Source organism: Mauremys reevesii, linkage group 18, assembly GCF_016161935.1.
Source record: "Mauremys reevesii isolate NIE-2019 linkage group 18, ASM1616193v1, whole genome shotgun sequence".
Taxonomy (NCBI): domain Eukaryota; kingdom Metazoa; phylum Chordata; order Testudines; family Geoemydidae; genus Mauremys; species Mauremys reevesii.
The window spans coordinates 3118057-3129703 of NC_052640.1; the positions used below are offsets into that span (position 1 = coordinate 3118057).

An 11647-nucleotide genomic window follows, 5' to 3' on the forward strand; every position below is an offset into this window, starting at 1 on the left:
CAGTTCCTTCTCTCCAGGACACACGACAGAACCAGCCGCACTAGGGATATTCTGCACCAGCTAAGCAGACGCATTGTGTGCTTCCTGTGTTTGTAAAAGTGGTGGGGTTTTTTGAATGGCTGAGCAAGTCTATGCAGACACACAAGGCGTTTCACGCCGACCTGTCATTGTCAGCTCCCAGGTGGCTCCCAGGTCCGTGAAAGGAGGCATCACATTATCTCAGCCTTGCTTAGCACTACATCTGAGCTCACCACACGGTGTAAGCAGGGAGTTTTCAGCTGTGCGGGTGTGTGATGTCCTGTCAGTCCTGATCTGACTGAACAGATAAAAGCACCAGACAGGAGACCAGCCTAGGCCCGTTCACTCGAGAGATCCACTCAGAGCAGCTAGCTGGATTTCTGAGATTTCAGTAACGCACCGTCTGAATTCTCCTTAAGTGCAGACGGCACAGACTGAGCTGGGAGGGATCCCCTGGCTGCCTCCAAGGGTACACGGCACTAACACAGCCGCAGCTGGCATGCATCAGCTGGCTCCAGCTCACAGAGCTAGAAAACTGCAGTGGAGCCATTTGGGCTCGGGCTCAGGGACCCTCCCCATCATGAGTCCCAGAGCCCAGGCTCCAGGTCGAGCAGGAATGTCTACACTGCAGCTGTATAGCCCTGCAGCCCAAGCCAGCTGCGCCGGGTGTTTTATGGCCGTATAGATAGACCCTAAGGACAAGCTGCAGTTTGACTGCAGGGTAATTGCTTCAAAATAAGACGGCTTGTGTTATTGGCTTTGGGATCTAGAAGAGCTACAGGGCTATAAAACCTTGCCAGTTTCCCTGGCATTCATCTGCAGATGCCGGGCGGCTCCCTACATGCAGGACAGTTACCCACAACTGGCCCTGCAGTGCCGTGTCCACCACCTGTCTTCACTGTTTTAGTCTCTGTTTCATTTTCCTGGGCACTTCACACAACAGGGAAGAGAAAAAAACCTCTGCAAAAAGCCCACGCCCCCTTGTGGCCTCAGGGTAGGCCTGCAAGTGGACCCTTGCCTCAGTCCCCTGTCAAAGTTAGACTCAGGACTCACAGTTTGTCAGACCACTCTGTTTTATTAGCACAGCGCTCTGCTAATATCACCCAGATAATGTGAGCACCATGCAAGACACAAACTGTCTTATTTATACAGATAAAAGGGTGAGAACTTAACAAGGTAACAAAGGAAGCAGAATCAGATAAGTTTACCTGTGCTAGGCATGCAGATCTTATTTCCTTACTAACTATTACCCATCTTCTGTTAATGTTTCGCCATTAGCACCATTGTTTATGCCTAATGTTTCTTTTCCTGGCACCTGTATTTCAACATTTCTTATTTCTGCTTAAAGGTACATACAACATTTCTTTAATCCATTCTTATTTTTACAATATAATTCATTCTACTTTCACACACCCCTTCAAGGGGCTTTTTAAATAAACTCCACACCGGCTTTCATGAGTCCAGTGACTACAGCCCTCCTGATTTTATTCACATGAAGTTCACAAATTAATACAAACATCTTCCAGCCTAGCTCTGTGCTTCCCCCCTCCTCCCCGAGATGTCTCTCCCTGAGCATCCATCCCCCACCAACCCCCGCAGCTTCCTGCGGCCCTTTCGAGGGGAATCAGGTGGTCCAAGCGCAGGTGGGCCTCCTTAGGAACTGAGGCTGGCTGGCCCCACGCCTGCCACAGCCTGTTACAGGCTGTGCGAAGATCCTGCAGCTGTTATGGTTCCGTTCAGCGTGTGTCTGTTGGCCCATTCCCGGCAGGTGTCACAGCTGTGAGGGAGGGGGCAAGGTCCTGGCAAAGGGAGATCAGAGTGCGCCACATGACATGCTTCAGGACACATGGCATAAGGCCCAGAGGCAGGAAGCAGATCCCAGAACTGGGACGATGTCTCCAACATGGCACTTCACTGCTTTCTCCTGGCTCAGATCACCCTGCAGCTCTATGCAGGTACCAAGTGACCTACCAGTGACACACAGAGATGCAGGTAACTGCTACCAGTGACTTCATGTGACAGGCTGGAGCCAGGGACAAATCTCCTCGGAAATGCGAAGTAACCGCAGACCAAACGGATCAGGCTGCTGGGGCTGGGAGTTCCAAAGCAGCCGATGGGAGCTGAGCTCCTGGCCCCTTTGCACTGTTCAGAGCTGGGTCCTCCGGAAGTCTCTTGCAGTGCACTACGGTGTTATTGGTCTTGCAAACTTCTGGCCAATGTTTCATAATTTTACGTGCCAGAAGCCTACACTCCACTGACAGCCTGTATCACACACAGGCATCCGGACACCTTTATATGGAACTCCAGCTACAGGCACCTTTGTAAGCCCCCACTGGAACGCACAGCTTGAAAGCGACCAGACTAGCATCTGAGACACACGTGCTCCGAAGACAATGACTGGAACTGCAGGGGGGCATCTCCGATCATCGTAACAGCCCCTTGGAAACTCAGGGCAAACCCCCATCCCAGCTGAAACCAAGAGGATAAGTTAGCCCTTGTGGACGCATGCGGCTCTGCGGGAGGAGACTGCTCCTCGCAAAGAGGGGATCTGGCCCCGCTCCCTTCGCTACCCCACCAAAGGGGACAGAAATGCGACTCCTCGAGACCGGCACCACGCAGTCACCCAGTGCTCTCTGCATGGGTCCCCCAGCATCTGCCCCCCAGTGCTCCTCGCATGCCATCGAGGGCTCCCAGCATTCGCCAGCACTTCTTTCACTTATTCTCTCCTTGCTCTCTGAAGCAGAGTAGCTTCCATTTCAGATGCCAGCCCGGCTGCGCTCCACCGCTCCCCACGAGCAGCTGGGCACGCAAAGTGCCGTAGAGAGCAAATTAGCAACGTCGGCTCCCTACTGCTTCCAGCTCTGGCAAGTCACTTGTCGGCCAATCAGTCACGCCGCCAATCAGCTCCTTAGCGGGGCCCAGCTTCACGCCTGATGCCAAGAGCTCAAGGGAACAGGCACCAATCAGATGTGGGGAAATGGTGCGTCCGCTTGGCAGGAACAGAGCAGTGGACGCTCTCACACCAAAGAGAATTACAGACAAACCTGGCAGGCGTGCCACCGGGAAGGCAGCCAGGAGTGATTTCCACCTCCTCATAGTACGGGGTGCTTTTATATAGAAGAGATCTGTCGGGGTGGGGTGGGGAGGTCTGTGTATGTGTCAATAGTTTGTTAATAGGTAACATGCCAATAGATGGAGCTCCTGGACACACCCACAATGTACCTGGTCCTGTGGGGCTGTAAGCACATGTCCACTCCTCCTCCCTAGGGAGCCCTCTCGTGCCTGGACGCAGCATTGCAAGGGACTGTCTCAGGTGCCCCGTCCCGTGTTCTCCCTCGGACCTGCAACAGCCTCTCAGCCTGCGTCTCCTCCCGATTCCTTCCCTGGCTGTTTTGTGGCTCAGCTCCCCAGTCCGAACTCCGTCCGGGGTAGCACAACCCAGGCCAAACACGTCTTCAAACAAATGCGGCTTCTGCCCCGCTCAGGCTTCACCACAGCTCCCTCGTTGGCCCTACCTCAGGGCTTCCCCCCAGGAGCCTATCCTGCCCCTGTAGTGTGCTGCCCCGGTTATATCCTGCCTGTTAAACCATAGCCCAGGGCTTCTCTCTGCCAGAGAGACCGGCCTCCCCAACTGAGCTCCCTTGGTCTATTTATAAGGCCTAGCTCCGCCTCCCCTGGCCAAGAGGCAGTTAATCACCCGCCAAGGGCCAGGCAGGAGTAACTGTGGTTCTGTCCCTTGCTTGCTCCATCACAGGGGCCAATAACATGCCCGGTAACCGCACACTGCAAATGGTTTCCGGCGCACAGCGCTTACACCTCTGGCCTGTGCTGAATCCTTCTGGAGTGGCCCACCCTCAGCTTGCACAATAGGGATGTAAAGCTTTGGGGTTGCTGAGGACTCTTCCCCTCATGGCTGTTCCAGTGGCCCCCTTGACCAGCCCCCACATCCCCACAAGAGAAAGTCTCTCTGGCAGCACCAGCTCTGCATGTCCAGCAGGCTGAGAACATGGTCAAACAGGAGCCATTGTTGCTACGGGTGAGACAGTGTCCTCGTCACTGAAACGGGCTCCTTTTCCCATTGATAGGGAACAGGCTTCACTGAAGACGAGGATTTTAAAGAACAAAACACCTTCTCAGTCTTTTAATATCACTGCTGCCGACGCTCATAATTTCATTGCAAATCCTGCGGTATTTGCTGTTTTTCATGAAGCCCCAGCTCCTGGAATCACAAAATGGCGTGAGAATCTCCGCTGTCATTGTGGGGGAAAAGGTTTTACCCTTATGGGTATGAAGGAAAGCTTGAAAATGTGACCTGAGTGCACTCGAAAGGTTCAAAAAGCAGAACTAACAAAACAAAACATTTTTTAAAAGTCTTGTGATGTTTTGGGCCTGGATCATGATTTCTGAATGCTTGGGGTTGGTGTTACTGTATTCAGCTAAATAGCTGAAAATAACTCTCCTTACATCTCTCTCACACACACATGCGTGCGCGCACACACACTTTAAATGAAGTTTCGCGATAAGTACATGCAAAAGTATATTATACACTACAATCTCCATCCACCCCCAGAATATAATCTGCAACAAAACACACACACACGTTTTGCCCATAAATGCTCAAATATTGGGCTAGCTTTTATTCCTGGTGAAATGTTATGAGGGAGTTCCACAGGTGGGAATCTGGCCTGGGATGTTTACATTTACTCTGAACAGCTGAGCAATTTTAATGTCTTCATACTAAACATGGAATCTGACCACAACCACAAGAACTATTTACACACAGGACAGCCATTAGGAACGAAATAAGCCCTAGTATCATTGAGGACTCATTTTAGCTTTTGAAGGGAGCGTGGGACTTGACAGGTGTCAACATAGATTTATCTTCCCCAAACCTTGCAGCTCCGTAATTGGTAAAACTGGGCTGCTGGGATCAGCTGCCCTTTTCCGTCACCCAGAGGCTTCATTAATGGGGATTTAAGTAAGAGAAGGAATAGGAGGGCTCAGATCACGAAGGCCAATCTGAGAGCCCTGCAGAGGGAAAAGAGCAGCGCCACATGAAAGGCATTTTGCTGATTATGAAGACAGTCTTCTTTATAAAGCCGCCTCCTACCACAGCACTCAGGGAACCGCACAGAACTGAAATTGAAATTGCAACAACAGATGGATGATATGCTGTGAATATCCAGAAGCCACTGGCATCATTAAGGTAGCCAATGAGCCCTTCTCCTTGCCTGGATGCCTCAGCTCTGTGGTGCAGAATGTTATAAATAGTTCCTGGCCGTGACGCCTCGCACTGTACCGAAAAGCAGCGAGTGAGTCACACCTGGAAGTTCTGCTCTTTCAGAGCCCCACTCTGCTAACAATGTGTTCAGATACATTGGACTGGAACAACCCACCTGCCTGGCATCCTGGAGAGTGGGAGAAGGGGAACGAACAGACCCCATTGCTTTCAGAAGCTAGAGATGGAGGTTGGGCCATTGCCTCTCTTTTTGTTTTTGTTTCTATAGATAGCAAAATCTGTAGGAAAATCTCCATTCAGTGGTGACAGCCACAATGCAGGAATCTGAGCATTGTACGTGCTTAGCAGGACCATGATGATGCCCTAAGGAACATGACAATAAGCAGCTTATGTAAGATACACTCTGCCCCCACAACTCCGCCACAGCCCCCTACTTTTCTAGCCCTGGGCTTCCACATAGCTCTGTATTTCAACTTGACCTTCCGCATCCTCTATTATTCTATTCCTAGCATCCCCCAAAATCTGTGCCAATGGACCTCAGCCCTGACCCACAGCACCCCGTTACTCCTTTCCTGGGCTCCCTGCACACAGCTCCACCAATGCACCTCGGTAATGGCCTCCTGCAGCCCCTGCCCTGATGCTGTTCTAGCCACACAATCTTGTCCCAACAGCTTTGGCTAAAGACCTCAATTCTGACCCAGTGGTGTCAAATTCCGCATGGCCTTTCTCCCATGAATGAGACATTAGAAGTGGCTGCACGGCTGATGGCCTGGCAGCTCCCTGGCCGACCTTTGCTTTCCTGGCAAGATTAGGCTGCACAGGAGCTGTCTTCAGAGGGAACCTTGTCTTCCCAGACACTCTGGCTTTGATTTCCATGGGTGCTGAGTCACCTCAGAGTCCACTAACATTGACTGGAGCCGAGGGTGTTCTGCTCAGCACTTCTGAACCTCTGGCCCCATTTCCCTGGGGCGAGTGCTCTCCTTGGTTTGCAATCGTGCCAGTGGTCAGAAGAATGCAGTACCATCTCAGTGGGTCCCAGTGCAAAAAAGGAGAGCTAAATTGCTAAGATAACCACTGGCCTAAGCCTCCCCTGGTTTGGCACCCGACGCCCAGCATTGCACAAGCAGCTTCCCACAAAGCAACGTCTCCGAAAGCAAGAGCTCATTGTTCACTTTTCCTATCATTATCCTCTGGGCATCCCATGCTAACCGGGCTGACACTCCGCTGGTTTATAAACCACATCAGACTCTGTGCACTGGCTGTCTGAAGGATTCCCACACAAGTTGTGCTCAGGTTAAAAGCAAAATGCTGTTCCCACCCACCCCCCTGACAGTCCCACAAATTCACCCTGGGATCTGACAGCCAAGCTGGGTTTTTTCCATCCTGTGCATCATCAGTAGTGGCAACGGCTCTGCAAAGCAAGTTATTTCCTTGGTGACATCCAGACCCACCAGTGCAAAGGTGCAAGTGATTGGAACTCAGTAAACAACCCTCCAGAAGATGCACCAACTGGAAGAGACTCTGCAGCTCACAATCTCAGCTGGGTTGGCTGCCCAGGGGAGTTAGCAGATCTCACTCTGAATGAGCTCAGCAAGCCAGCCAACCCCCACCCCCATTCTCAGCTGCTCCTGCTGAACAACACAGCTGAAGATGAGTAGCATGGGGCGAAGGGGGTGGTGATTTTAAGACATTTCTGCATCCCCTGAGTTAGAGGCACAGTTTCTCTAGGTTACGGTGTGTTGAAGAGCTACCTAGGGGCCCTACATCAGACATTCTCCAGTAGGGAGAGCCAAGAATCGAGCCACGGAGCAGGCCAGTTCAGTTCAAGAAACTAATTCCCCGAGAAACCATGTTTCAATGGTTTTTGCCCTTAAAACCCAAGTAGTTTCCTTAGGACCCAGCTACCAGAACCACCTTCCTCTCTGCAAGAACCCGAAGAGTTCGGACCGTCTGAGCAGCAGCCTAGGACACTGAATGTCATTCCAATCTGGCAGCGGCTTTCCCGGCTCCCCTCACTCCAGAGGACAAACCGCCCCCCTGCAGGGAACGTTGGGCCTGGGGCAGGGCAGGCTGGCTGTCAGGTCAGGAGAAGCGTGACAGCAAACAGTTTTGAAACTTGGATGAAGCTGATGTGCCGCTTTCCTAGCACTTGAGAGCAGAATCATAGGAGTGGAAGGGATCTTGAGAGGTCATCTCGTCCAGTCCCCTGTACCAAGGCAGGACTCAGTATTATCTAGACCGGTGGTTTCCCAACCGGTCGATTGCGATCTCTGGCAGCCCAGCCGGGCAGCCACTAACACAGGCTCCCTGCCTGCCCCAGACCCACACCGCTCCCAGAAGTGGCCAGCACAGCCCCACAGCCAGGGGTCTCCCGCCGCACGCCGCTCCTGCTGGCAAGCACCACCCCCACAGCTCCCATTGGCCGGGAACGGGGAGCTGTGGCCAATGGGAGCTGCAGGGGCGACGCTTGCAGAAAGGGGCAGCCCGCAGAGCCACGTGCCCCCTGCCCTCCCCCGGGGGCCGCAGGAGCGCGCTGGCCCCTTCTGGGAGCAGCATGGGCCTGGGATAGGTAGGGAGCCTGCCTTAGCGGCATCACACTGCACCAGCGACCAGGAGCCGCCGGAGGTAAGTGCTGCCTGGCGGGAGGTCACACCCCAACCCCAAGCCCTGAGCCCCATCCCTGAGCCAGAATCCCCACTCCCTCCTGCACTCCAACCCCGTCCCAGCCCTGACCCCCCTCCCAGAGCCAGCACCCTGTACCCCCTCCTGCACCCCAATACTCTGCCCCAGGCTCAGCCCAGAGCCCCCTCCTGCAACCAAACTCCCTCCCAGAGCTTGCACCCCTCAACCTCTCCTGCACCCCAACTCCCTGCCCCAGGCTCAGCCCAGAGCTCCCTCCCATACTGCTAGGGTGACCAGATGTCCCAATTTTATAGGGACAGTCCTGATATTTGGGGCTTTGTCTTATGTAGGTGCCTATTACCCCCCATCCCATCCCAATTTTTCACACTTGCTGTCTGTCACCCTACACACTGAGAACTTCTCAGCCCCAGCCCAGAGCCCGCACCCCCTCCTGATCCCCAACCCCCTACCCCAGCCCGGTGAATGTGAGGGAGGGAGGGTGAGTGAAAGAGAGAGGCGGGGATGGAGTGAGTGGGGCGGGACTTTGGGGACAGGGCGGGGTAGATCCTAGGTTGCCCTTAAATTCAAAAAGTGATCTTGGGCGTAAAAAGGTTGGAGACCACTGATCTTGACCATCCCTGACAGGTGTTTGTTTGACAAGTTGCCAATTCAAATTTTTTTGCAGAACAAAATATTCCAAAGACTTTTCATATGGAAGTGTAAAAACATTTTGTCCAGGCATACCCAATAAAATGTTTCATCATTCCTGATATCAAAATGTTTTGGTTTGTTGAAATGACTTAGACGCTTCATTTCGAGTCAGCTGAACATTAAACTGCATCTTCCCATTGTGGCACATTGCCTCATGGGAACTGTAGTTCGGGAGCCTGATGCCCTATTCTGCCCTATGGACCAGGCTCCGAGCCCATTTCACATCTCCCATGATCCATCCCTAATCATGTGATTACCATTATATACCATACAGCGGTCAGAGGGGAGTCAGTGTTGCATTATCGGTGATGTAGTCCTCCAGGGAGCCTGGCCTATAGAAGATGAGGGTACAAACTACAACTCCTATGAGGAAATGCACTGCTAGGGAAATGCAATGTAATGTTTGGTTGAACTGATTCAAAACAAAATGTTTCAGGTCAATTCAAGAAAAAAAAACCCCATACATTGCAATTTGGGTCGAACCAATCTGAAACAAAATATTTGCTTTGATTTTCCTCAAAGGAAAATTTAGATTCTGTGAAAACTGCTTTTCCACTGGAAAATTATTCCAACGGAAAATTTCCAGCCGCATCTGCTATTCAGTCTACAGGGCTGTCGATCTGGTTCTCCACTCAGCCTGCGTCCCTGTCTGGAGCCCTTTGTTTAAGGTCCTTGCATTCCCTTTCTGGTTTTGCAATTCTTTCTTTGTCCCACCTAATTAACTGAACCTTGTTCTTCTGTAGCACTTCCCCCTCCCTAGTTTTGGCTGAATTAGCTACTTGCCTCTGGGAAGTCTCCACCCATCTCTACAGGGATCAAGTGCCTTGGTTCCCTGTTTGGTGGCCTCCTCTGGATCCCTGGTTCTGCCCTATGACTCACACCCTACCTATTCTCTCATTCTTTGTCCTCTGTAATTGATTTTGTGGCTCAGGGCTCCTCCCCTCATGTGAGGGAATGGGCCTTCCAGTGCCCTGGCAGGCCTCTCCCAATGACTCGGACATAGGCCAGCAACTTTCATCACCAGCAATAAATTCAGTTCCGGCCCAGTCCGGACCGGGCACTGCTGAACAAAGCTCCCACTGACTGCAAACCACAGAATGTTTAGAGGCCTGTTTCTGTGACGCATTTGTGATCAGGCACAATCCCACTGAATTCCCAGGGTTTCGTTAGTCAGAGGTAAGGGTGGAACAGGTGAATGGCCTCCGATGATTTGATGATAATCTGCTTAACTGTGAGAGAGAGAAACACAGAGCTTGCAGCCGAGGCCAAAGGAGCCTGAGACATGGGCTGAGCGACCTGTTTATTGATCAGACCTCACAGCTAGAGGTTGCTGCTACGCGGTGCTGGCTTCTCTGCACTAGGCACAGCGAAGCAGGTAGCCTGCTCTCACCAGCATGTGTTGCCATAGACACCGCTCCGGGAGTCCTGCGGCAGAGAGAGAGAATCAACCATGAAGGAGAAGAGCAGCATGAGTAGGCTGAAAATGCAGTTTCTTAAGGGTGGGTTAAGATGCCTTTTTAGTGGCTCTCTCTCCAAGAGACGCATGCTGCATGGAACAGGATGGGGCAGCAGGGAGAAGGCAGTCAGACTCCCCGAGGCACTGCTGTGCACAGCTATAGTCAGAAGGAGAAACCCTGCTTCCCCAAAGAGCTGTGCTGCCTTTGTGTCTGTACCAAGGAATCCGAAACAGGAGAGCACCAGAACATCCTGCTCTGCACAGCACACCCAGTGGGCCAGCGTAGAGATGGGGAAATCCCCACCCCTCCATACCCAGGGATGAGAGACATACACATTACCAAACCATGCAGAGCCACACAGTCAGCGAGCACCAGCTTTGTGCAGTGGGCTTTGGCCCTGAGAAGTGCCCTGCAGGATTTCCAGAGGGCTGTTCACGCTGGTGCTGTCACATGGCACCGGGACCACCTGGCAGCCACAGGACACTGCGACAATGCCAGTATAAACAGCTGCCAATGCTACGGTGGGGGGGAGGGGGGAGAGCAGTTTCCAGAATAGTAATAATTCTGCTTTTAAATAAAGAAATGCCTCTAAAAAGGTGATTCCACATTCCCAGCAGATAGACGGAGGAAGGAAAATCCCATCTCACACGCCATCAGACGCGCTGGCAATTGGATAAGAGATTAGGAGCCCTGCAAAATAATCTGAATCCAGTGGACTATGCACCGACGGTGATAGAAACTGAGAGGACAAGAGCTAAGGCCTCTGTGCCAGTTTGAGAGCGGAACCAGGAACCCCTGAGAACAGAGGTATCTGACAAGATCCCCGATATCATAACACAGGTCTCTGCTTTATACAGACCACTTGCAGGAAGGGAGTATAAATAGATTCAAAGCAGAGGAGTCTGGAGGAAGTTGGACAGAGAGCCTATATTTCTTGCTCTTATGTTATCCAAGGCCAATGGCTGCATCTGAGACAGGACAGCCAGTTCAGACTCCAGGGGAGCACCTAGAAGGGCTGGGAGCAGGCACAGGCCAATCACTAATCTGACCACAGCTATCCTGTGCAGTTCCGCTCCTAGCTCAGAGAAGGACAGAGAGCCTATATTCTCAGCAGAGAGATGTTCCAGTCATAGGGTGACCCGATGTCCTGGTTTTATAGGGACAATCCCGATATTCAGGGCTTTGTCTTGTACAGGTGCCTATTTCCCCTCACCCGTCCTGATTTTTCAAGTTTGCTATCTGGTCACCCTATCCAGTCATAATAGAAAGAACCATTAAACAGGGAAAAATAATGGGATGAGCCAATAGAAAAACACCCGGTTTTGCCTCTTGCATCCCTGAAGCTCATTTCTGATTAGCAGCAGCAACGCTGCTAGAACCACCCCAACATCCCCCTTGTCTTCCAAAGAAGAGACATCCCAGCAAATGTACTGACCTATCAGCAGCGTTATTTGGTTTGAGGCAATCACCAAGAAACCTCTCCAGCCCAGAACTGCTAGCAAAGAGGGAGTCAGGCGTGCTCCACTTAGTGAGCTTCCCAGCCACTGGCTACTGCAAGGGGCTATTAGTTCTGTCTCTGTGACCTGCACCCTGCTCATTA

At 52.0% G+C, this 11647-nt stretch overlaps 1 protein-coding gene across 4 annotated transcripts in view; it reads right to left on the minus strand.

Moving 5' to 3' along the window:
* Nucleotides 1-11647, minus strand: part of SGSM1 (small G protein signaling modulator 1) — a 78398-nt gene that overhangs the window by 39217 nt on the left and 27534 nt on the right. The gene's annotated exons all lie outside the window — the stretch shown is intronic.